General features: G+C 40.8%; 1 pseudogene; it reads right to left on the bottom strand.

Moving 5' to 3' along the window:
* Positions 1–8,424: 8,424 nt before the first annotated feature.
* LOC100387943 (E3 ubiquitin-protein ligase RNF181 pseudogene) lies at positions 8,425–8,823 on the bottom strand (annotated as a pseudogene).
* Between the last annotated feature and the right edge of the window lie 18,748 nt (positions 8,824–27,571).

The raw sequence follows: 27,571 nt of genomic DNA on the forward strand, positions 1-27,571 counted from the left end.
AGCAGTGCTGAGATTTGTAGCACTTTTTTTTGCCCAGGAATCTCCTGGCCTGGCTCCCTGTTTCAGTCCCCTTTTTAATCAGATGAATGGGTGACTCTGCCTTCCCATAGCTCCAATCTCCAGCTAAAACAGTGCCCAGACCTGTGTATTTTGTACGGAGAACCACCGCCCTTGGGCTCCAGCAAAACAGACATGTCAGCCAAAACAGCTCCGCCAGCCAAAACAGCCACGCTGGCCAAAACATCTGTACTGGCCAAACCAGCCGTGCTGGCAACCCATGGGACTCCTCTGCCTGGGAATCTCCTGGTCTGTGGGCAATAAAAATCCATCTGGAAATGCGCATCCACTAACCCTCTGTGCTTTCACCTGGAGCTGCAATCCTGAGCTGCTCCTAATTGGCCATCTAATTAATTAATTTTTTAGACATGGGCCCCACTGTTACCCAGGCTGGAGTGCAGTGGCACCGTCATAGCTTGCTGCACCCTTGAACTCCTGGGCTTAAGGGATCCTCCCACTTAGCCTCCTGAGTAGAGGATCAGGACCTTGAATTTAGCATCACTTTCATATATTTTTACTTATTTACAGAAACTTTGGAACTTAGTATACTCAGGCACTTTTCCAGGTGCTTTTGATGCATTAAAACACATTTAAGCCTTGTATCAACTTTAAGAAGTAGCCACCATGCTAATCCCAATTTAGAGCTGAGTAGCACCTTTGTGTAACTCCAGCCAAGGGCTCGATAAGCTTTTACAGTTCTCTTACAGTTTTTATCTTCCTAGAATGTCTTTCATTCATCTTTTTTCTTTTTTTTTTTTTTGGTTTATTTTTTTTATTTTTATTTTTTTTGAGAGAAGGAAAGAAAAAAAAGGAATGAAGGAGAGGAAGAAAAAGGAAGAAAAGAGGGAGAGAGAACAGAAATGTTGCTTTATTCTAAAAAAATGGGTATTAATAATGGCCAATCAATATTTCATTTAAACCTATGAGTAGGTGTGATGTGGTATTGACAAGAATGTATATTTTGTGTATTTAAAGTGGAGAGCTCTATAAATATGTATTGAGTTTACTTGTTCTGGATCTGTGTTCGAGACCTTGATATCCTTATTCATTTTCTGTCTCATTGAGTCTAAGTCTCTATGTATCTGGGTGTTAGGATCGTTAGGTCTTATTGTTGCATTGATCCTTTTACCACTATATCTTTGTTGCTTTAAAATCTATTTTATCAGATACGAGAATTGCATCTTCTGCTTTTTATTTATTTATTTATTTATTTATTTATTTATTTATGCTCTCCATTTGGTTGGTAAATCTTTCTCCATCCCTTTGTTTTGAGTCTTTGTGTATCCTTGCATGTGAAATGGGTCTGGCTGTAGCATACCGTTGGGTTTTGGCTGTATCTTTTGGTTGGGGGATTTAGTCTATTTAAATTTAGAATTACTGCCATTTGATGTTAACCGGCTGTTTTATCCATTCGTTGATGTAAATTCTTCTTTATGTTGATGCTCTTTACTTTTTGGTATATTTTTAGAAAGGCTAATACTGGTTGTTTCTTTCTATGTGTAATGCTTCTTTCAGAAGCTCTTGTAAAGCAGGCCTGTTGGTAATAAAATCTCTGAGTACTTGCTTGTTCATAAAAAATTTTATTTTTCCTTCAGTTGTGAAGCTTAGTTTGGCTGGATATGAAATTCTGGGCTGAAAGTTCTGTTCTTTAAGGATGTTGAATATTGGCCCCCACTCTCTTCTGGCTTGTAGAGTTTCTACTGAGAGATCTGCTGTAAGTCCAATAGCCTTCCCTTTGTAATTAACCTGACCTTTGTCTCTGGCTGCCCTTAGTATTTTCTCCTTTGTTTCAACCCTGGTGAATCTAACGATTATGTGCCTTGGGGTTGCTCTTCTTGAGGAATATCTTTGTGGTGTTCTCTGTATTACCTGGGGTTGAATATTGTCCTGCTTTGTTAGTTTAAGAAAAATTTCCTGAATAATATCCTGAAGAATATTTCCAGCTTGGATTCATTCTCTCCGTCACATTCAGGTACACCTATCAAACGTAAATGTGGTCTTTTCACATAGTCCCACATTTCTTGGAGACTTTGCTCATTCCTTTTTATCCTTTTTTCTCTAATCTTGTCTTCTCGTTTTATTTCATTAAGTTGGACTTTGGCCTCTGATATCCTTTCTTCTGCTTGAACAATTCGAGTGTTTAAACCTGTGCATACTTCTCAGAGTTCCTATATTGTATTCTTCAGTTCCATTAATTCACTTATATTGCTCTCTAAGTTTTCTATTCTCATTAGGATTTCGTCAAACCTTTTTTCAAAGTTCTTGGTTTCTTTACATTGGGCTACAATATGTTCTTTTAACTCACAGAAGTTTCTTATTATACAACTTCTGAAGCCTGATTCTGTTAATGGGATGCACTCGTTCTCCAAAAAGTCTTGTTCCCTTGTTGATGAGGAACTGTGATCCTCTGTAGAGGGAGAGGCGTTCTGATTTTGAGTATTGTCAGCCTTTTTACGCTGGTTTCTTTCCATCATTGTAAATTTATCCACCTGTCGTCTTTGTAATTACCAACTTTCAAATTAGGTCTCTGAGTGGACCTCCAAGTTGTTAATTCCCAGGGCCAAAATATGAGCAACCCACTACGCCAGCCAAAACAGCGGCATTAAGACTGATGGTGCTTTTCTGCCTGGGAATCTCCAGTCTGGCTTCCTTCTTGAGTCCGTAATAGGTGACTCTGCCTTCCCGGAACTCCAAACCTCAGTCAGGAGGGGAACCAGTCCCGTTTACTCTGCACCAAGAGCTGCTGCGCCGATGTGCTGGCAAAACCGCTGCGCTGGCCACAAGAGTCGTGCTGGTGACCCGTGCAGCTCCTCCACTGGGAATCTTCTGCTCCGAGTGACAAAAATTTGTCTGAAAGTGTGGCGTCCTCTTGTTCTCTGCGCTTTCACTGGGAGCTGCAATCCTGAGATGTTAGTGATCAGCCATCTTGGATCGTTCCCTCATCTTTTTTTTCTAATTAATATTTGGATACACCTAACAACTGGTTACATTTTGTATGATAATTTTTTGCCATTCATTCTCCAGTGATTTAGCTTAGCATTAAAGGTTTATGGAATTTCCTTTTAGTTTGTAAATTAGGAACAAGATTGGCATTTACTTCTTGTTGAGATTCTCCAAACTTCATTATACACAACAGCTTCTCTCAAATAGGATCTCACATAATCAGTTCAAGGTTGAACTGCTAACACTAAGATTTTACATGAACATTTTATTCCCACTCTGCTGCCCAGCTGGAGTGCAGTGGCACCATCATAGCTTGCTGCAGCCTTGAACCCCAGACTGAAGGAATCCTCCCGCCTCAGCCTCTTGAATACTTGGGACTACAAGGCATGCCTCACCATGCCTAGCTTGACATTTTATTTTATCAGATAGCAGAGAGAAGCACTTGCCTTGCAAAAATAAAATACATAAAATTTACAATGACTTTGCCAGGTGTGGTGGCTCACACCTGTAATCCTGGCACTTTGGGAGGCTGAGGCGGGTGGATCACCAGGTCAGGAGATTGGGAACATCCTGGCCAACATCGTGAAACTTCATCTCTACTAAAAACACAAAAATTAGCTGGGTATGGTGTTACACACCTGTAGTCCCAGCTATTCAGGAGGCTGAGGCAGGAGAATCACTTGAACACAGGAGGTAGAGATTGCAGTGAGCTGAGATTGAGCCACTGCACTCAAGTTTGGCAACAGAGTGAGAGTCCATCTTAAAAAAAAATTACAACTTAACAACTTTGCCAATCTAACGTATGACCTCAGATGGTAGTGGTTAAATTAAGAGCCAATCAGCCACTTTCAAAACATGTTTTTCAAAATGAAATTTTAAAGGCAGTGTCATTGTTTATCTCTACTACTGCTCATAGGTTTAGTTGTGGTCCTGCTGTGGCATTTGTTAGAAAATTTCCTTGAGTTGTTTTAAATGGTCTTTTGAAAGCCAAACGCTGCAATCCTATAATCATTACAATTGGGGACAAAAGATACATTTCTAGGTTTTATTATAACTCAAAATCTTAGTGACGGTAGGATTATTTATCCCTATTTATTTTTTCTAATATATTTAAAGCACAGATAATTGTGTTTAATCAGTTGTCTTTTATGCTGAATCATTTGACCATGTGAGGAAAGCAAATATTTGGACTTTTACCCCATCTTGACCAGAGGGATCAGTAAAAACCTGGAATGAAGAATTTCTTCATGTGCACACCTCTTTTTCTTGTGTGCAGTGCCCTTCATTCACACTTCTGTGCATTCACACATTTGTGATTCCACTTTTTTGTATTAATTTAGAATAATTTATTAATTCCACAGGCAAGTTAATAAAATGCCATTGGGAATTTGTGGGTCAAGATGGCCAGAGGCAGATCTATGTTATTTCTAGTTAAAGAATTACAAGCTTGCTTTGCTTATTGTACACTGAAGTTTATACCCCGAACTAAGCTATATTAAATGTTGGTGCAGCGAACTAGAAATGAAGCGGTAACAGGAGGCCTGAGGTAAAGACAATCTGAGAGCACTGTGAAACCGTGGAACACTGCAGGGTGGTTGTAGAGCAGGAAATACTGCTTTGGTCCCACAGATGCCTTCTCAACATGGAGGCTGCATAAGGGTCTCATAAAGAGGACTTGCATAAGATCTCTCAGAAGGACGGCAACCTCTGCTCACAAGATCCAGGAGGGTCTTTGCAAAAGGGAGCTTGCAAGAAGAAAAAGCTTTGCAGGGCAGAGATTACTGGAATGCCACAGGTTCTGCCTAGGTTCTCAGAATATGGAGTAATCTTGATTGCTCTGTGTCCAAAATGCTCGAGAAATAAAAGCCCCATGATGCATTAGGTGTGATCAGACCTGGCGGCGCCTTATCTGCTATGCTTCTGATGCATTAAAAGGCACTTAATCCTTGTATAGATAAGTTTTACATGCATTTTCTCAAAATTCGTTACTTGATGCATTTATTCATTCTAAACCCTTGTCAAATGCCATTCTTTAAACCTCATATTTTATTAAGTTGATTTCATTTATTAATTAAATCAAATGCCATTGAAGTTTATAGCAAAAGGCATCAAAGAAGGCAAATGTTTCTATCTGTTCTAGAATTAATGGGGCAGAGAGATGGGAAGGAAAGAGGGACAAGAGGCCTCACAGAGGTAGACCAGATTTAATGACACCTGCCTCCCTGGTTAGAAACTAACTTCCAGGATTCAGGATTCAAGATTCAGGAGTAAAGTGTCCCAATATTTATAAGATATCCCTGTCTCTTTTGTATTCAGTGCTCATTTGGCCAGGGCTAAGACCTTCACACACTTTGCCTTAAGGATCCAAGCTTAGAATTTGGTTGCCTCTAGGACATTTCATGAAAAAAAAAAAAAGCCTAACAGGCATAGACAAAGAATCTAGAGGTCACCAGCCACCTTTCCATGGAACTCTGTTCAAGGCACCTCCTTGTGCTCTGTTACTTATGTTGGCCACGTCCTCAGGAATTTAGAGAAGTGGCCAATGAATTTAGGAAATGAGGGAAGGCCACTGGGTAGTCAGAGATTTTGAATCCCTGTGTCCTTTCCCTCCATCTCAACCAGAGACCACTTGTGGACACCCAAGAAAAGAAGACATGAATGTCACAGGTGAATCCAGTCCCGTGGATCATTGTGGTCAGGGGATGGACGCCAAGTGGCCCAACAGAAATAAAGTCTATGAGGCCTTGGTCACCCCAAAGCTCTTCCCCATTAGAAGCTGCCTCTCACTGCAATCAGGGACCCCAGGAGCTGGATATGGCATTCTTTGTCATGTCTGATGAGGAACTGGAAAGGTCCCAGAGCATATAGACCTTGATCGAATTGGAGCCAGAGTGGAGTCAGGCAAAACTCTGCATTGGGCTGGGTCATATGTTTGTTTCAATTTTCTAGGGTGGCCATAACAAAGTACCACACATTTCGTGACTTAAACAAAAGAAATTCATTGTCTCACAGTTCTGGAGGCTTAAAGTTTAAGATCATGCTGTTGGCAGTGCTAATTGCTTCTGAGACTTCTTTCCTTGGCTTGTAGATGTGTTCTCTCTATGTCTTCACATGGTCATTTCTCTGTATCTGTCTGTATCCTAATCTTCTCTCTTTTTTTCTTCTTGAGATGGAGTCTTGCTCTGTTGCCCAGGCTGGAGTGCAGTGGTGTGATCTTGGCTCACTGCAACCTCTGCCGCCCAGGTTAAAGCCATTCTCCTGCCTCAGCCTTCCGAGCAGCTGGGATTACAGGTGCCTGCCACCTTGCCCGGCTAACTTTTGTAGTTTTAGTAGAGATGAGGTTTCATCTCTTGGCCAGGTTGGTCTTGAACTCCGGACCTCATGATCCACCTGCCTCAGCCTCCCAAAGTGCTGGGATTACAGGCATGAGCCACCGCACCCAGCCCAATCTTCTCTTTTTATAAGGACACTAGTCACATTGAATTAGGGCACATTCATATGACCTCATTTTACCTTATTTACCTCCATAAAGACCTCTCCAAATACAGTCACTTTCTCAGTTACTGTGGGTTAGAACATCAACATGTAAAGTTGGAGGATACAATTTGGCCCATAACAGTCTAGATTATCCTTGAAATTGTATTTTCTAAAGAATAAAATACAGTAAATCTCTTTGGCTTGACTATGTCTCTTGATACTCTGAAATTTTTTTTTCTTGCAATGAGAACCAAAAAACAGAGAACCAAAATGTTGCTGTCACCCAGCAGGTGAGCCATCTGTAACTCTGGCTGCCCCAAGGCCCAGTGCTGTGACCTACCTGAAAGTCTTGCTCCATTCTAGTAATTCTGGTTCCAGCTTTTCAACTGGAAAGAGGATTCTCTGCTAGAGGAAAAAATGTTCCTGCTGTGCAGGCTTATTTTCTTTATATTTGAATGTCAAAAAAGCTGACATAATAAAAAGAACATATTTGTCAAATTATTGTGGTAATTATTTTTATCCTTATCAATACTCCATATTGTGATGAATATGTTGGCTTTATTTTGGTGGAAGGGACATGACACTGAACCTTCTGAGCCAGGATTACTCTGGGCCTTTTTATGAGATTGAGTTTCTGCTATGATAGGTTAAGGGAGAGCTCTCGGTATAGGGTTTAGTCTTTATCATGAACCACGCTGTATGGGCAGAGGTTTGGCTCTGGAAGCTTGAACATTAGGCAGGAGTGCAATCCTCCTCCCCATTCAAAAGGTCAAAGTAGAGCAGATTCTTGTTCAGGATGCAGTGAGTGAGAGAAGGGAACGTGACAGAGAGCATCCTTTCACCATTTTGTGGCATGCACACATCCAAGTCTCTGGTGTTTTAAATAACTGAAACGGAGACCTAGATCCACTTATCTGTAGAGTAGAACTGTGGAGGAGGGAAGCATATCATCCCCACCACTGGAGAAATCCCTGAAGAGAGATTTGTGAGCCCCTAATTTACCAAAAATGACACAAAATTTCATCAAAATGAAGTGAAATTGTGGCTGTAGATAGGGCTTTATTTAGAGCTTCAACTCCACACCTACTTCCTAAGACATGGTCCTTCCCTAGGATACTATAGAATCACAGGGCTTAGAATTGAGGGGTAAGGCATGATGATGTTCTGTCTTTCTGGCAGATAGGATGTTTTGGATTGCATGTATTTTCCAAAGAGCACTGCAAAAATATCTTCCATCACACCTGGTTTTCTTTAGTCTGACCCACCACTCCCTCATCAGTAGGTAAGGTCTCTCCACCCTCTGAAACATAAGCAGATCCGGTATATTAGCCCATAAAATGTGGCAGAAGCGTGGTTGTGTCAGTTCTGCAAACTGCTATTAACCATCCTTCCTGCATCTTATTCCTTCCACTTCAATCCATAAACCATGTAAAACTCCCAGGCCATCATATGAGCCCAGCCAACACATAGAACCCTTTGAGATATCATAAAAAAATTCTTGGTTACTATTTTCATGAATATCCTTTTCTATCCACTTTCAACTTGTGTGTTTCCTTAGGTCCAAAATGAGGATCTTGTAGCCACCATATGATAAGATTCTTTTTATTCTATTCATTGTGATAATCTTTGAGTTCTGACTGGGGAGTTAAATCCATTTACATTTAAAGTAATTACTGATAAGGCAGGACTTACTTCTGTAATTGTGATGTTGCTTTTATATGTGCCTTATAGCTCTTTTGTCCCTCATTTCCTTTATTCCAACCTTCCTTTATGGTTATTTTTTCTTTATTTTTTCTTTTCGGGGGGTGGTAAAGAAACTTTTAATGAGGATTCAAGGTTTGTAAGGAAGACACAGAGGGCCGGCGCTCAGCCCCAGCCTCCTAACATGTACATCGCTCCCTGAAGGTTCTCCAGTCGATGCTGCTGCTGCTGTTTTTGAGCGTTATCTCATCTCTGCTCATCTTCAGTGTCATCATCAATGAGCAGCTCATGGTGGCACTGGGGACAGGAATTTGTCTTGCTTAGCCAGGGCAGAATGCAACTGGAATGGAAGAGGTGATGGCAAGTCATCTCAATGGCAATCTCCTCTTCCTCAAATTCCAAAAGACACATGGGGCACTTGAGCTTAGCCTGAGAGCCTCTGATGACTATCCTGGGGAGGTTCTCAACAACAGTCTTGGCGGCTGGTGGAGGCAGGTGGTGGTCCCAATCTACTACCAACCCCAAGTCTTCAAAGTCCATCCTATTGAAAAGTGACCTTGCGGGCTGGAGTCCACATGGAGCCAGCATGTTGGTTAGAGTCTCCTGCTCAGGGTCCAATGACTTGCAGTCGTGTTTACTGGCCATCTGACACAGCTCTTGGATCCTGTGGTTTTTTTCTAGTGACATGTTTTAACTGCATTCTCATTTTTCTTGTGTGTATATTTTATGCATATTTTGCTTGAGATTCCTGTGGTATTACATGTAACAATATAGTTATAACAATCTTGAATTCAAACCAACTTCAATCACATATGGAAATTCTGTTTCTTTACGTCTTTTTCCACCCCTAATTTTACATTATTGATGTCACATATCAATATATGTGATAGGCTCAGCAGCCTGGCAGGCTGGAAAGTCACAATTTTGTAGTCATCAGTCTAAAATTGGTAGACCAGGCTGGAAGACTGGTAACCTTAACTGTAATTGATACTGTCATCTTGAGGCAGAAGTTTTTCCTCTCTTGGAAGCCTCATAGTTTGCCCAAAGGCCTTCAACTTATTCAAAGAGTCTCATCCACATTCTTGAGGGTAATTTCATTTTCATAAAATCAACTGAGGCTAAGTGCTGTGGCTCACACCTGTAATCCCAGAACCTTGGGAGGCTGAGGCAGGTGGGTCACCTGAGGTCAGGAGTTTGAGACCAGTCTGACTAACGTGGTGAAGCTCCATCTCTACTAAAAATACGAAATAATCTGAGTGTGGTTTTGGTGCATGCCTGTAATCCTAGCTATTTGGGAGGTTGAGGCAGGAGAATTGGTTGAGCCTGGGAGGTGGAGGTTGCAGTGAACCGAGATTGTGTCATTGCACTCCAGCCTGGGTAACAGAGTGACACTCTGTCTCAGGAAAAAAAAAATCACTTAATATCAGATTTTAACCACAACTGCCAAATATTATCATAGCAACATATACATTTAGTGTTTGATTAAATAACTAGGTTCTATGGTTTAGTCAAATTAACCCACAAGACCAACCATTCCAGCCCATGCTTGTGAACTTGGCCCCATAAATCTTTTCTTAAACCATACTTAGTCTCCAAATAAAAACAATTATAAAGTCATACTTTTGCCAATGATAATACAACTATCTTACATCCAACTAAAAACACACTAACCCTTTCCCCAGAAAAAGATTCAAACTGAATGCATGATACTCACTCTTCTCTTTGATATACTGTAACCTAAATATCATGTTTAATAAAAGTTAAACCATCATAAATAAAAGGGAACTATTATTAACACATCTTATGTTTTATTATAAGATAATAAGAAAAAGATGAAAGCAAAGCTATGTGCTTAATACATGTATGGATATATATATACACAGACATAAATATCTATAAAAAATAAGGAAGTAATAGAACACTTACCATCTCTATTTCTGTAACTGGTTACACGGTTACAGCTGGTTATTTATTTAGTTACTTATTTATTTGAGACAGGGTCTTATTCTGTTGGCCCAGGCTGGAGTGCAGTGGCATTACCTTCGCTCACTGCAACCTCCACCTCCTGGGAACAAGTGATCCTCCTACCTCAATCTCCTAAGTAGCTGGGACTACAAGCACACCACCAAGCCTGACTAACTTTTTGTATTTATTTCAGTAGAGATGGAGTTTCAGCATGATGCCCAGGTTGGTCTCACATTCCTAGACTCAAGCAATCCACCTTCCTCAGCCTCCAAAGTGCTGGGATCACAGGCATGTGCCACCATGCTGGCCACAACCAGTATTTATAAATAGCTTTTTGCACTAACCATACCATATTTACATTACTTTCAGCAAGTCCCTCAGCTGATCAGATTTCTTTTTCTGCTTAGGTGACTCCAACATTCATTCCTGAAGGGTATGGGTCATTAGTAGTCCTGCCTGACTTGGGCTGTTATAGTTTTTGACTTAATTATAGGACAGAGTATGACTAAGACATGCTCTAACACCTCTCCTGTGTTCCAAACTGCCTTATTTGCTACCAGTGCATAGTAGCAGACCAATTTCCCCCTGATGACCAGGACCAATCACCCCAGACAGTGCAGTCACCCTTTCCTTTGTCGATTCAGAAGCATGAGGAGCTGAAGGGGTTGGGTGGCTGTCTTAGCTTCCAGCTCAGTGGAATCATTTCTGTGTCTCCTGAGGGGGCATTCCTCCCTTGGAAAACCTCTAGACCCTCAGGACATAAGGTTGTGGGGACAGGAAGCAAAGATGTTGCAAGTGGATCTCCATGGGTAATAGTGAATTGTGCAACTCCCATTTCTATTTGGTAATTTCTGGACACACGGATCTTGGCTATGGGATAAACAGCACCGTATGATGGATGCTGACTCAGAGCATATGCAACTTCTGGAGAAAGTTGTATAAACACCCACAAGTTATTATTAATAACCTGACTGACACTGTAACCGCATGCTCAAAAGGCCATACTGCCCTTCTGTAAAACCAGCTGCTTCAGGATGATGGAGAACACAGTAAGACCTGTGAATTTCATGGGCCCATTGTGGCACTTAATTTTCTGTGAAGTGAGTTGCTTAATCCCAAGCAGCACTGTGCAGGATGCCGTGTAGTAGATACGGCATTCTAAAGTCCATGAGTATTGCTTTGGCAGAAGCACAACTTGCAGGGAAAATAAATTTGTATCCAGAGGAAACATCTGCTTCAGGAAGAACAAACCCCTGCTCTTTCCTCGAAGGTAATTGTTCAATGTAATCAACCTGCTCCAGTAGCTGGCTAATCACCTTCAGGAATGGCGTCATGTTGGAGACTCAGTGTAGGTTCTGCTAATGGCAAATTTGGTACATACCCAGCAGTGGTTGTAGCCAGGTGGGCTTTGGTGAGTAGAAATCTGTTACTGAGCCCACGCATGATCTCCACCTGCATCACCATGGCCATTTTGTTCATGAGTCCACTAAGCGAAGAGGATGACAGGTATACAAACAATGAGTCATCCTATCCACTTTATCAAAACGTCTCCTGCGGAGGTCACCTTTCGTAATTAGTCACATGAGAGACAGATATCTGCACATTTTTTGCACATTTAGAAAGGTCTATCGACATACCTTATCCCCAGAACCTCTTACCAACAATTTTCCAATCATGTTCTTTAAAATTCTCTGACCATCCATCAAGCCATTGGCTACAGCCTGTGAACCCATATACAGTCACATCTGTGTTCATTTCTCTTTTCAGGCAAAATTAATCACCAGCTATGCTACTCAAATTTCTGTCTACTGGGAATATCTCCATTCAAAACAGTTCTTCAGGGATGTCCCTGAAGGGATGCCTGCATACCATACAGAACTATCTATACACAGATCTTAGTTTTCCCTTCCTGAGTCAACTAATAATAAGGAACTCTCCTATGAGGCCATAGGTACAGGCTAGGGGAGAAAGGTAATGTAGCAGAACTGGGAGCCATGAGCAATTGGGCCATTTCCTGGTGTCCTGTAATTGTGCCTTCAGGGCTTCCTTCAACCTGATCTCCTGTATACCAATTCCCTTAGCTGATGGAGTGCTGCTGTGCACACTCACATTATGGCTTGTGGGTCAGACAGCACCCAATTAATGATGGTAGCTCAGGTCACATGGCCATTTGGTGGCCCATAGTGACTCATTCAGTCTCTACTAAGGCCCAGCTGCAAGCCAAAAGCTTTTCTCAAAAGGAGAGTTGTTATCCGCAGAGGGTGGCAGGGCTTTGCTCACGGCTCCCAGTCCTGCCACATCACCTTTTCTCTCCCAGCATGCATCTAAAATCATTCTCTGTGATTCACTTACAGGAGGCTGCCAAAGGCTCCAAGTAGGTCTCTGTCTGCTCTGTCAATTCAATCTCTGTTGGATCCATTGGATCATTTTATTCAAGTGGCAGAGCAACTTGCACAGCATCCTGGACCTGTTGCAGAGCCTTATGTTCTGGGCCCCACTCAAAACTAGCTGCTTTTCAGGTCAGATCCTTCAGTAAATGGGCTAGAGTATCACACCCAAATGAGGAACATGCTGCCTCCGAAATGACAGTGCACTGGGTGTTGGAGGAGCCAGGTGCAACACATTATCCGTCACCTTAGAAGGACCATCTTAACGTGCCCCCATCACTGGACCCCTAGAAATTTCACTGGTGGGGGTGGAAAACCTCTTGGTTTTCATCAAATAAATTTCCCATGCTCTGACACACAAATTTTTTTAATAAGTCTAAAGTAATTTTTTCTTGTTGTTTACTAGATCTAGTCAACATAACATCATCCAAGGAATGGGTCAGGGCAGTGTCCTGTGGATGGGAAAGGTAATCAAGTTTCTTAAAGACTAAATTTTAATATAGGCCTGCAGAACTGCTAATTCCCTGCAGTAGGAAAGTGTACGTGTATTACTGATCTTGGTAGTTGAAAGTAAACTTTCTTGTGCTCTTTAGCAGTGGATCTGGAGAAAAAAGCAGTTGCCATATCAGTAGCTGCATACCAGGTAACAGGAGATGTCTTAATTTGTTCAAATAATAAAACCACATCTGGAACAGCAGCTGTAATTAAGGTCACAATCTAGTTAAATTTACAGTTATCAATCAACATCTTTAAAATTCATGTGTTTTCCACACTGATCAAATAAACAAGTTGAGTGGGCATCTGATGGGAATTGTTTTGCCAGCATAGTTTAACCTTTTGATGATGGCACTAATCCCTGTACTCCCTCCAGAAATGCAGTATTCTGTGTGGTTTACTATTTTTCTAAATAGAATCAGTTCTATTGGAATCCACTTCTTGATTTTTGCCTTCTCTCATGGGGAGAAATGATAGGTGCAAGTAAATACAGCACTTTCAACTGAAACTTCCAGGTACTTGCATTGTGATTCATCAAGGAAACAATTCAACCCATGGAGCTTTAGATACTCCAGGTTCCTGGCTTCCTGGCAAAAGTAACTGCAGCTCTGGCAAAGTGGGAGGTTAGATCTCCATACATACCCCCAGGGAAGAGACTGAATCCACAGGGCCAAACAGTGATCATCTGCAGGCCTCACTTCCATACGGCTTCACAGATTGAGATTATTTTGGCTTGGAATTCCAGCCACCTGCAGCAGTGTTGCACATACCTAGGACAGAGCTCCTCAGGGTTGGGTGGGCCTCCAACTTTGCTGTTTAGGGGACTATGTCATTCCAGCCTTTGAGCTTCAGAGTATCTGAGGAAACCAGGGGTCGAAGTAGACTCCCAGCACAGCATAGCTGCTCTGCAGAAAACATGGCCAGACTATGTTTTAAAACAGGTCCCCAATGCTGCTCCTCCTGACTGGGCAAAAGCTCCCAACCAGGGTCTCCAGCACCTCCTACAGTTGTGTTTGGGCTGGCAATAGGCATGTAATTCCCTGAGACAGAGCTCCCAGAGGAAGGGGCAGACTGCCATCTTTGCTGTTACATAATCTTCACCAGTGATGCCTCCAGGTACTTGGAAATCTAAGGAGCAGTCCCCCAGCAAACTGCAGCAGCCCTACAGAAAAGTGGCCAGACTATTAAAAGATAAAACAAAAGAGGAGAAAAACAAAACCCATTCAAAAGTCAGCAACCTCAAAGATTGAAGGTAGATAAGCCCAAAGAGATGAAAAAGAATCAGCACAAGAATGCTGAAAACTAAAAAGCTAGCAAGGGTTCAGAACCAGGCTAAGGCTGAGATGGCTAAAGCAACAGATGTAGAATCCAGAATACAGATAGGAATGAAGTTCATTGTCCTAACGGAGTACACTGTAATCCAATGCAAGGAAGCTAAAAATCATGATAAAACTTTGCGGGAGCTGAATGACAAAATATCCAGTTTAAAGAAGAGTGTAACCAACCTGACAGAACTGAAAAACCTACTACAAGAATTTCATAGTGCACTCACAAGTATTAATAGCACAATAGGGCAAGTGGAGGAAAGAATCTCAGTGCTTGAAAACTGGCTATCTGAAGTAAGATGGGAAGAAAAGAATAGAGAAAGAATAATAAAAATGAATGAAAAAAACCTCCCAAAAACATGGGATTATGTAAAAAACTGATCCTATGAATGATTAGTGTACCTGAAAGAGATGGGGAGAATGGAAGCAATTTGAAAAACAGTTCAGGACATCATCCATGAAAACTTCCCCAACCTAGTTAGACAGCCCGACATTCAAATTCAGAAATGCAGAGGACCTCAGTAAGTTACTTCATGAGAAAATAATCCCCAAAACACATAGTTGTCAAATTCTCTAAGGTTGAAAATGAAAGAAAAAACATTAAGGGCAGCCAGAGAGAAAGGCCAGTTCACCTCCAAAGGGAAGCCAATCAGACTAACAGTGTACCTCTCAGTGGAAACCCTATAAGCCAGAAGACATTGAGGGCCAATATTGTACATTCTTAAAGAAAATAATTTCCAACCCAGAATTTCATATTCAGCCCAACTGAGCTTTAGAAGCAAAGGAGAAATAAGATTCTCTTCAGACAAACAAATGCCAAGGGAATTCATTACCACCAGACCTGCATTACAAGAACTCCTGAAGGAAGCACTAAATTTGGAAAGGAAAGACAGTTACCAGCCACTGTAAAAACACACTCAAGCAAGTACAGACTAGTGACACAATAAAGCAACCACTTAAGCAAGTCTGCAGAGTAACCAGCTAACATCATGATGACAGGATTAAATCCATACATATCAATGCTAACCTTAAATGTAAATGGCCTAAATGCCCCATTTAAAAGACACAGTGGCAAGCTGGATAAATAACCAAGACCTATCAGTATGCTCTCTTCAATACACTCATCTCACATGCAACGACACACGGAGGCTCAAAATAAAGGGAGGGAGGAAAATTTATGAAGCAAATGGAAAACAGAAAAAAGCCAGGGTTGCAATCCTAGTTTCTAATGAAATAGACTTTAAGCCAACAAAGATCAAAAAGGCAAAGAAGGGCATTACATAATGGTAAAGGGTTCACTTCAACAAGGGGATCTAACTATCCTAAATGTATATGCACCCAATACAGGAACACCCAGATTCATAAGACAGGTTCTTAGAGACCTTCAAAGAGACAGAACCTCACACAATAATAGTGGGAGACTTTATTTATTTATTTATTTATTTTTGAGGCTAAGTTTCACTCTTGTTGCCCAGCCTGGAGTGCAATGGCATGATTTCAGCTCATCACAACTGCCACTTCCCAGGTTTAAGCGATTATCCTGCCTCAGCCTCCAGAGTAGCTGGGATTACAGGCATGTGCCATCACGCCCAGCTAATTTTGTGTTTTTAGTAGAGATGGGTTTCTTCATGTTACTCAGACTGGTCTTGAACTCCCAACCTCAAGTGATCCACCTGCCTCGGCCTCCCAAAGTACTGGGATTACAGGTGTGAGCCACCATGTCTGGCAATAATGGGAAATTTTAATTCCCCACTGACAACATTAGACATATCAAGACAGAAAATTGACAAAGATATTCAGGACTTGAACTCAGCTCTGGATCAAATGGACCTGATAGATATGCACAGAACTTTCCGCCCCAAAACAACAGAATGTGCATTTTTCTCATTGCTACATGGCACTTACTCTAAAATCGTTTGCATATCAGAAGCAAAATATTCCTCAGCAAATGCAAAATAACTGAAATCATAACAGTCTCTTGGACCACAGTGCAACAAATTCAAAATCAAGTATAAGAAACTCACTCAAACCATACAGTTGTATATAAATTGAATAACTGTTCTTGAATAACTTTTGGGTATATAATGAAATTAAGGCAGAAATCAAGAAGTTCTTTGAAATTAATGAGAACAAAGATGCAGTGTACCAGATGGCTGGGGAAAAGCTAAGGCAGTGTGAAGAGGAAAATGTATACCAGTAAATGCCCATATCAAAAAGTTAGAAAAATCTCAAGTCAACAACCTAAAATCAGAACTAAAAGAATATCAGAATGAAGAGCAAACATATCCCAAGCCTAACAGAAGATGAGAAATAACAACAACAACAAAATTAACAAAGATATTATCTCCTTAAGGAGACAGAGACACAAAAAGACATTCGAAAGATCAGTGAATTCAGGAGGTTATTTTTAAAAATTAATAAAATAGATAGACCACTACCTAGATGAATAAAGAAGAAAAGAGAAAAAATTCAAATAAACACAATCAGAAACAATAAGATGAACATTACCACTGACCCCACGGAAATACAAGCAACCACCAGAAAATATTATAAACACCTCTATGCACAGAAACTAGAAAATCTAGAGGAAATGGATAAATTCCTGGAGACATACATATCTCCACCCCCCGACTGAACTGGAAAGAATTGAATCCCTGAACAAATAATGACTAATAAAATTGAGGCAGTAATAAACAGCCTGCCAACCAAGAATAGCCCCAAGACCAGATGATTGACAGGTGAATTCTATTAGATGTGCAAAGAAGAGATGGTACCATTCCTACTGAAACTATTCCCAAAAAAATGAAGAGGAAAGTTCCTCCTAACTCATTCTATTAGGGCAGCATCATCCTGATACAAAAATGTGGCAGAGATGCAACAACAAAAAAGGAAAACTTCAGGCCAATATTCTTGAACATTGATACAAATTCTTCAACCATATTCTGGTAAACAGAATTCAGCAGCATCAAAAAGCTTATCCACCAAAATCAAGTAGGTTTCATCCCTGGGATGCAAGGTTGTTTCAATATATGCAAATCAATAAATGTGACTCATCACATAAACAGAACTAAAGATGAAAACCACATGATTATCTCAGTAGGGCAGAAAAGGCTTTTGACAAACTTCAACATCTATTCATGTTTTTAAAAACTAAGTTTTGAAGGAACAGACCTCAATATAGTAAAAGCCATCTATGGTGAACCCAAGGCCAACATCATACTGAATGGGCAAAAGCTGGTATCATTCCCCTTGAAAACAGACACAAGACAAGGATGACTTCTCTCACTAATCCTGTTCTACATAGTATTGGAAGTTCTGGCCAGGGCAATCAGGCAAGAGATATAAATAAAAGATATTCAAGTAGAAAGAAAGGGTCAAACTATTTCTCTTTGCAGATGACATAATTCTATATCTGGAAAAATCCATAGTCTCATCCCAAAAGCTTCATAAGTTGATAAATAACCTCAGCAAAGTCTCAGATACAATATCGGTGTGCAAAAATTACTAGCATTTCTACATGACAACAACAGACAAGCTGAGAGTCAAATCAGGAATGAACTCCCATTCACAATTGCCACAAAAAGAATAAAATACATAGGAATACAGTGACATTGGGAGGTCAAAGATCTCTACAAGGAGGACAACAAACCACCTTTCAAAGAAATAAGAGATGATGCAAACAAATGGAAAAACTTTCTATGCTCATGGATAGGAAAAATTAATATCATGAAAATGGTGATACTGCTCAAAGTAATGTATAGATTCAATGCTATTCCTACCATTGACCTTCTTCACAGAACTAGAAAAAAATATTTTAAATCTTACATGGAACTAAAATATGGCCCAAATAGCCAGAGCAATCCCAGGCAAAAGGAACAACGCTGGAGCGATTATGCTACCTGATTTCAACTATACTTCAGAGCTAGAGTAATCAAAATAGCATGGTACAGGTACAAAAACAGACACATAGACCAAATGGAACCAAATATAAAACCCAAAAACAAGATCACACACCTACAACTATGATCTTTGACAAACCTTGTTGGCAGCATTTGAGAGCAGGTCCTAAGCCTGATTGCTGAGAGTGGGGAGGTTCCGAACCATAATCAATGGCATGAGCAACACGTGCCTTAACAACATATTCCAGCTGCAGTAGATAAGTGCCAGAGCCTGTTTCTTGCCACTAAAGAATGCTTTGTTCCCTGTGAAGAATGTTTTTAGTTAAATGGTGATTATAACTTGCTTGTTGTCAATAAATGTGTGGGTCAGTCTCTGTTGGAGGCTCTCAGGAACGCCGAGGCCCGCTGTCTGTCCCATACCTTTTTCCTTTCTATCTCTGTGTCTGTTTATTAATTCCTTCAGTGCTGCCTTGGTTGGGATCTACCCGACCAAGCTAGTCTCAGCAAGTAGTGCCCACGTGGAGCTTGAACCCAGGACAAAGTGTTGCCAGAGTTACGGTTGCAGAATGTGGAACTAAGCTGGAGGACACCCAAGTATTCTTAAAGCAATCCCCGTGGTAAGAAGGGAAACTCAGAAGCGTCAGGGTAACAGATGGGACAAAGGTCGAGCAGGCATGAGGCTTGAATCGGCTCTGGAAGCTCCTCAAAAAAGGGGGAATTAAATTTAGTCTCTGTCAGCTGTTTCCAATGAATTTGTGCTTTCTTACTCAGTTCTTCTGTTTCTTTGTCTTTCATTGCTTTATAAAGAAGGAGCTAGGGATATTCCAATCTCAGTAAGAAGGAAGACTTAGGGGGGAAAGGAAAAATAAAAGGCGGGGGAAGCCCCATCAGGAAGCTCCACCCAGGCCCGCAGCTAGGCCTGGGCAGGAGAAGGGAGCAGAGCAAGCCAAAGGTGTCTCCTGTAGCCAGGTGCGGGGGTGTGGGGAATGGGACAAAGCTCAGAGGCGTTCAAGCCAACAGGCTCAGCCCAAAGCCAGCAATTGCTGCCCAGGCATCGTGAGAAAACAAAAAGTAGCACCTGTGTGGGGCCAGCACTGGTGCCTGCCCAGACCCGCACTGCTGCCTCTGGCTCCACAGATGTCCCACAGTGAAATTTTGTGTGTTTTTTGTAAACAAGTAACTTCCCAATTGTAATTCTTTGCTAAAATTTAAGGATTTGTAAGATTTTTTTTTCCCTAACATTAGCCACTATTATTTCAACCCTATCTTTAAATGGGACTCTTTTAAAATCTAATTTAAGTAAAACAGTAAAACCTCTGGGGAAAAAAATTACAGCTAGTCCATGAATTAGTAAGGAGCATTTAGAAGCAAGCCATATAGATTTGCTCCTCAGTAGAAAAAAATTTCCTAATTAACTGATAAGTTGCAAAATGTGCTTTCTATCATAAAGGCAAAAATAGTGGCACAAGCCTTACCCATAATTTTGTAAATTTCGATAATGTCAATCGGCTATAAAAGAAGACCCAGGAATTAGTTAAAAAGCAATTAAAGGCTAAGCATGTAAAACCACACCCTTTAAAGGAGAACTCTAAACCAAATTACATTATATTAGTTAAATTAAAAAGTAAAACTTTCAAGCCCACTCTCAGAAAGTAAAAGAAAATTGTATGTAAGTGTAGTAAAAGAACATATGCATAAGACTGATTAGAGATAGTCTTTGCTCAGCTAGTAACTGTTTTCAAAACAGTTTGCCAGTTTAAAGTCCATAAACTTAGCTTAAAAACTCAATTGCTAGCTATTCTGCCTTTGGCTTTAAGCACATGGTTCAAGTGTATTATTTAAGTCTCTGCTTCCAGAGGTTTTCAGATTTCTCGTTAAAACTTCCTGATACCAATTTCAACTTGCCATCTTAATAATTAATGCAGCAAGTTGCTAAGTTAATTCTAGCATCACTAAAATTCCTTTAAGAAAAGAGGAATATGAAGCAATTTTCTTCTTCATACTTCATACCTAATGATTTAACACTGTGTACTACTAGGTCAGCTAAACTAGAAAAGAACTGTGAGCAATTTGCAATTTGCGTTCACTATTCCTTCTATAAATAATCAAAAACCTGCTAAAAGATATCGTTGGAAAGTGTTGCCACAAGGCATATTAAATGGTCCAATAATTTGCCAGACTTACGTAGGGCAAGCAATTGAACCTACTCATAAAAAATTTGCACAGTGTTATATTATACTTTATATGGATGATATTCTTTGTGCTGCTCCCACTCGGGAAATATTATTCCAATGTTATGATCACTTGCAAAATTTAATTTCTAATGCTGGTTTAATTATAGCTCCTGACAAAATTCACACCGCTATCCCTTACTCTTAACTGGGGACGTCAGTAAATGATACTACCCTTGTGCCACAAAAAGTAACCATAAGTGGGGATCAATTTTAAAACATTAATGACTTTCAAAAATTACTAGGGAACATTAATTGGGTATGACCTGCTCTATGCATTCCTACCTATGCCGTGAGTAATCTATTTTATATTCTTAGAGGAGACCCAAGTCTCTCTAGCCCTCAGCAATGAACAACGAGTCTGAGACAGAGTTACAGCTGGTTGAGAAGCAAGTGCATAAGGCTTAAATAAATAGAATAGATCCAGCAAAAACTTTAGATTTGTTACATTTTCCAGCTCAGCATTCTCCTACTGGTGTTATTGTCAAGATTTGGTGGAATGGCTTTTTCTTCCTCATACAAATTCACGGACTCTTACTCCTTACTTGGATCAAATTGTTACTCTGATAGGAAATGGGAAAACTCAAATTGTTAAATTACATGGATATGGCCCTGGAAAAGTTATTGTATTGTGTCTGTTGTAACTGAGTGAGCATGAAATCACCACTGAGACAAAGACTAGCCCAAATTACAGGGTCTTTATTGCCAGCGGCTAGAAGGACTTGCGTCTCTCTAACCCATGGCCCCAAAAGGAGGGTATCAAGACCTTTTATGCCCATAAACCACCTCATGGGCAGAAGTGGGGATGAGGAGCTTTGGACATTCCGAGGACCAGGGGACTTTGGACATTCCAAAAACCACCTCCTGGGTGGGGGTGAGGATGAGGGGCTTTGGACAGTCTGAGGGCCAGGGGACTTTGGACATTCCGATTGTTACTTAAGTGGTTCACAGAAGTCAAGATACGTGTTAATTTACACATTGGATAGGATAGAAATTATAGACCTTAGTTACTTATTACAAATCTTAGTTTTTCTTAAAATGGTGCAGGGGCCAAAATGGCAATGGTTTGGACTACTTGCCTGTCACATTAGGGTTACAGAGAGCAGTTTCAACAGAAAGCTGAGGTATAGTCAAGGTATGCAGTTTATGGGGCAATTACCATGTCACATCCCCCCTTTGTTTTATTTACAGGAATTAAATCATTGTTTCCTCCAATAGAGCCCTCAGTGAGGATCCATTGATATTAGGTGGGTTCTAAGGGGGGTTTGCTATAGGGCTTTATAGCACGGATTAAGGTGGCAAGGGTGGTGTCCTCGAAGAGCACACAAGTCTTAGCTTTAGTAAATCAGGGGATGAATAGTTGATGCTCCATTGTCCTTCTGGTGGGGCAATCTTGACTTGGGTGTGATGAAACCAGGCCATTAGTCTGTCCACCTTGAGTGTGGTGGGAGTGGTCAAGATAACCATGTAGGGTCCCTTCTGATGGGGGTGAGCCTTGAGGTGGCAAATTTTTTAACAAGGACAGAGTCTCCAGACTGGAAGGGGTGTGTCAGCTGCTCTTCGAGGTCCAATGGGGTGAGACGGCTGTCCTGAATGAGCTGCTGTACCTGGGATTGAACAGACTGTAGCACCTGTAAGACTTAAGGAGTGTATAGTTATGGACTTCAGCATGCATGGTATCCACGGGTCTGGGGAGTAAGGGAGGGGGCTTACCGAACATGATTTCAAAAGGGGAAAAGCCTTTATGATAGGGTGTGCATTTGATGCAGAGGAGGACAAAAGGAAGCAGGCTGACCCAGTTTTCACTGGTCTCTAAGATAAACTTTGTCAGGGTTTCTTTTAGGGTCTGGTTCTTTCATTCGGCTTGTCCTGAACTCTGGGGATGATAGGCACAATGTAATTTCCAGGATATACCCAGGGCCTTGGCTAGGCCCTGAGAAATTTGTGTAGTAAAGGCAGGCCCATTGTCCAACCCCAGTGTTAGAGGGAGGCCAAACTGAGGAACAAGGTTCTGTAATAGTTTTTTTGTGACCACCAAAACGGTCTCGGACTTAGCGGGGAAGGCGTCAACCCATCCAGAGAATGTATCTATAAACCCAAGGAGGTATTTATAGTTATTAACAGGGGGTTTTATTTCAGTGAAAACTACTTCCCCGTGCTCCCCAGGGCTGGCCCCTCTGAGTCTCACTCCTACCTGGCTAGATTTGTTCCCTCCTGGATTTACTCGGGCACATACATCACACCAAGTAGTGATTTCCTTGATAAGTTTATGTAAATGGGGAATGGCTTTTAGCAGTTCAGTTAGTTTGTTCTGTCCTGTATGAGTGGCCTGGTGTGTGTCCTTCACTAGAGACCATCCTAGACCCTCAGGGACCACAGTCCTTTGATCTGGCAGTATCCACCATCAGGTGGAGCCCTGTGTGGCACCCTGTTCCTTTGCAAAGCCCTCACCTGAGGAGTACATGGGAGTAGGGGGCAGAACTGGGGTGGGCGGGGTTACAGGAGGGTCAGTGGTTTCACTGGCCCCACAGCTGCCTGCCTGGCCTGTAAGTCAGCAGCCCTGTTTCCCCTTGCCTCTGGTGAATCCCCCTTTTGGTGTCCCTTGCAATGGACTAGTGCCACAGTCTTGGGCTTCTATATAGTCTCCAGCAGGGCTAGAATTTCCTCCTTATTTATACCCAGTAATGGGACTGCTGGGTCAAATGGAATTTCTATTTCTAGGTCCTTGAGGAATCGCCACACTGTCTTCCACAGTGGTTGAACTAATTTACACTCCCACCAACAGTGTAAAAGTGTTCCTATTTCTCCACATCCTCTCCAGCATCTGTTGTCTCCAGATTTTTTAATGATCGCCATTCTAACTGGCGTGAGATAGTATCTCAATGTGGTTTTGATTTGCATCTCTCAAAAAACCAGTGATGATGAACATTTTTTCATATGTTTGTTGGCCTCATGTATGTCTTCTTTTGTAAAGTGTCTGTTCATATTCTTTGCCCATTTTTGAATGGGCTTGTTTGTTTTTTTCCTGTAAATCTGTTTGAGTTCTTTGTAAATTCTGGATATCAGCCCTTTGTCAGATGGGTAGACTGCGAAAATTTTTTCCCATTCTGTTGGTTGCCGATTCACTCTGGTGACTGTTTCTTTTACCGTGCAGAAGCTGTGGAGTTTGATTAGGTCCCATTTGTCTATTTTGGCTTTTGTTGCCAATGCTTTTGGTGTTTTGGTCATGAAGTCCTTGCCTACTTCTATGTGCTGAATGGTTTTGCCTAGATTTTCTTCTAGGTTTTTTATGGTGCCAGGTCTTGTGCTTAAGCCTTTAATCCATCTGGAGTTAATTTTAGTGTAAGGTGTCAGGAAGGGGTCCAGTTTCTGCTTTCGGCACATGGCTAGCCAGTTTTCCCCACACCATTTATTAAACAGGGAATCCTTTCCCCGTTGATTGTTTTTGTCAGGTTCATCAAAGATTGTATGGTTGTAGATATGTTGTGTTGCCTCTGATGCCTCTGTTTTGTTCAATTGATCTATATCTCTGTTTTGGTACCAGTACCATGCTGTTTTGATTACTGTAGCCTTGTAGTATCGTTTGAAATCCGGTAGTGTGATGCCCCACACTGTGTTTTTTTTGCTTAGAATTGACTTGGCTATGCGGGTTCTCTTTTGGTTGCATATGAAGTTCATGGTGGTTTTTTCCAGTTCTGTGAAGAAAGTCAATAATAGCTTGATGGGGATAGCGTTGATTCTGTAAATTACTTTGGGCAGTATAGCCATTTCCATGATATTGATTCTTTCTAACCATAAACATGGAATGTTTCTTCATCTGTTTGTGTCCTCTCTTATTTCGTTGAGCAGTGGTTTGTAGTTTTCCTTGAAGATGTCCCTTACGTTCCTTATGAGTTTTTATTCCTAGGTATTTTATTCTTTTTGTAGCAATTGTGAATGGCAGTTCGTTCTTGATTTGGCTCTCTTTAAGTCTGTTATTGGTGTAGATGAATGCTTGTGATTTTTGCACATTGATTTTATATCCTGAGACTTTGCTGAAGTTGCTTATCGGTTTCAGAAGTTTTTGGGCTGAGGCGATGGGGTCTTCTAGATATACAATCATGTCACCTGCAAATAGAGACAATTTGGCTTCCACCTTTCCTATTTGAATACCCTTTATTTCTTTTTCTTGCTTGATTGCTCTGGCTAGAACTTCCAGTACTATATTGAATAGGAGTGGTGAAAGAGGGCATCCTTGTCTAGTGCTGGATTTCAAAGGGAATGCTTCCAGTTTTTGCCCATTCAGTATGATATTGGCTGTTGGTTTGTCGTAAATAGCTTTTATTACTTTGAGATACGTTCCATCAATACCGAGTTTACTGAGGGTTTTTAGCATAAAAGTCTGTTGGATTTTGTCAAATGCCTTCTCTGCGTCAATTGAGATAATCATGTGGTTTTTGTTTTTGGTTCTGTTTATGTGGTGAATTACGTTTATAGACTTGCATATGTTGAACCAGCCTTGCATTTCTGGTATGAATCCTACTTGATCGTGATGGATAAGTTTTTTGATGTGCTGTTGCAATCGGCTTGCCAATATTTTATTGAAGATTTTGCATCTGTGTTCATCATGGATATTGGCCTAAAGTTTTCTTTTCTTGTTGAGTCTCTGCCGGATTTTGGTATCAGGATGATGTTGGTCTCATAAAATAATTTGGGAAAAATTCCCTCTTTTTGGATTATTTGGAAGAGTTTCAGAAGGAATGGTACCAGCTCCTCTTTGTGTGTCTGGTAGAATTCGGTTGTGAACCCATCTGGACCTGGGCTTTTTTTGAGTGATAGGCTCTTAATTGCTGCCTCGACTTCAGACCTTGTTATTGGTCTATTCACAGTTTTGGCTTCCTCCTGGTTTAGGCTTGGGAGGACACAGGAGTCCAGGAATTTATCCATTTCTTCCAGGTTTACTAGTTTATGTGCATAGAGTTGTTTGTAATATTCTCTGATGATGGTTTGAATTTCTGTGGAATCTGTGGTGATTTCCCCTTGATCGTTTTTTATTGCATCTATTTGGTTGTTCTCGTTTTTCTTTTTTATCAGTCTGGCTAGTGGTCTGTCTATTTTGTTGATCTTTTCAAAAAACCAGCTCTTGGATTCATTGATTTTTTGAAGGGTTTTTCGTGTCTCTATCTCCTTCAGTTCTGCTCTGATCTTAGTTATTTCTTGTCTTCTGCTAGGTTTTGAAGGGTTTTTTTTATCTTGTTCCTCTAGCTCTTTCAATTTTGATGATAGGGTGTCAATTTTGGATCTCTCCACTCGTCTCATGTGGGCACTTATTGCTATATATTTTCCTCTAGAGACTGCTTTAAATGTGTTCCAGAGATTCTGGTATGTTGTGTCTTCATTCTCGTTGGTTTTGAAGAACTTCTTTATTTCTGCCTTCATTTCATTGTTTATCCAGTCAACATTCAAGAGCCAGTTGTTCAGTTTCCATGAAGCTGTGTGGTTCTGGGTTAGTTTCTGAATTCTGAGTTCTAACTTGATTGCACTATGGTCTGAGAGACTGTTTGTTATTATTTCAGTTGTTTTGCATTTTCTGAGGAGTGCTTTACTTCCAATTATGTGGTCAATTTTAGAGTAGGTGTGATGTGGTGCTGAGAAGAATGTCTATTCTGTGGATTTGGGGTGGAGAGTTCTGTAAATGTCTATCCGGTTTGCTTTTTCCAGGTCTGAGTTCAAGCCCTGGATATCCTTGTTAATTTTCTGTCTGGTTGATCTGTCTAATATTGACAGTGGAGTGTTAAAGTCTCCCACTATTATTGTGTGGGAGTCTAAGTCTCTTTGTAAGTCATTAAGAACTTGCCTTATATATCTAGGTGCTCCTGTATTGGGTCCATATATATTTAGGATCGTTAGCTCTTCTTGTTGTATCAATCCTTTTACCATTATGTAATGACCTTCTTTGTCTCTTTTGATCTCTGTTGCTTTAAAGTCTATTTTAACAGAGATGAGAATTGCAACTCCTGCTTTTTTTTTTGCTCTCCATTTGCTTGGTAAATCTTCCTCCATCCCTTTATTTTGAGCCTTTGTGTATCCTTGCATGTGAGATGGGTTTCTTGGATACAGCACACCGATGGGTTTTGGTTTTTTATCCAATTTGCCAGTCTGTGTCTTTTGATTGGTGCATTTAGCCCATTCACATTTAGGGTTAATATTGTTATGTGTGAATTTGATCCTGCCATTTTGATGCTAGCTTGCTGTTTTGCCTGTTAGTTGATGTAGATTCTTCATTTTGTTGATGCTCTTTAGCATTTAGTGTGATTTTGGAATGGCTGGTACTGGTTGTTCCTTTCTATGTGTAGTGCCTCTTTCAGGAGCTCTTGTAAAGCAGGCTTGGTGGTGACAAAATCTCTGCTTGTTCACAAAAAATTTTATTTTTCCTTCACTTATGAAGCTCAGTTTGGCTGGATATGAAATTCTGTGTTGAAAGTTCTTTTTTTTAAGGATGTTGAATATTGGCCCCCACTCTCTTCTGGCTTGTAGAGTTTCTGCCGAGAGATCTGCTGTGAGTCTGATGGGCTTCCCTTTGTGGGTGACCCAACCTTTCTCTCTGGCTGCCCTAAGCATTTTCTTTTTCATTTCAACCCTGGTGAATCTGATAATTATGTGCCTTGGGGTTGCTCTTCTTGCAGAGGATCTTTGTGGTGTTCTCTATTTCCTGGATTTGAGTGTTGGCCTGCCTTGCTAGGTTGGGGAAATTTTCCTGGATAATATCCTGAAGAGTATTTTCCAGCTTGAATTCATTCTCTTCGTCACATTCTGGTACACCTATCAAACGTAAGTTAGTTCTCTTCACATAGTCCCACATTTTTTGGAGACTTTGCTCATTCCTTTTTGCGTTTTTTTCTCTAATCTTGGTTTCTCATTTTATTTCATTGAGTTGATCTTCGACTTCTGATATTCTTTCTTCAGCTTGGTCAATTCGGCTGCTGAAACTTGTGCATGCTTCACGAAGTTCTCGTGTTGTATTTTTCAACTCCTTCAATTCATTCATATTCCTCTCTAAGTTATTCATTCTTGTTATCATTTCCTCAAATCTTTTTTTGAATCTTTTTTCA

The sequence above is a fragment of the Callithrix jacchus genome, chromosome 4, assembly GCF_049354715.1.
Source record: "Callithrix jacchus isolate 240 chromosome 4, calJac240_pri, whole genome shotgun sequence".
Classification (NCBI taxonomy): Eukaryota; Metazoa; Chordata; class Mammalia; order Primates; family Cebidae; genus Callithrix; species Callithrix jacchus.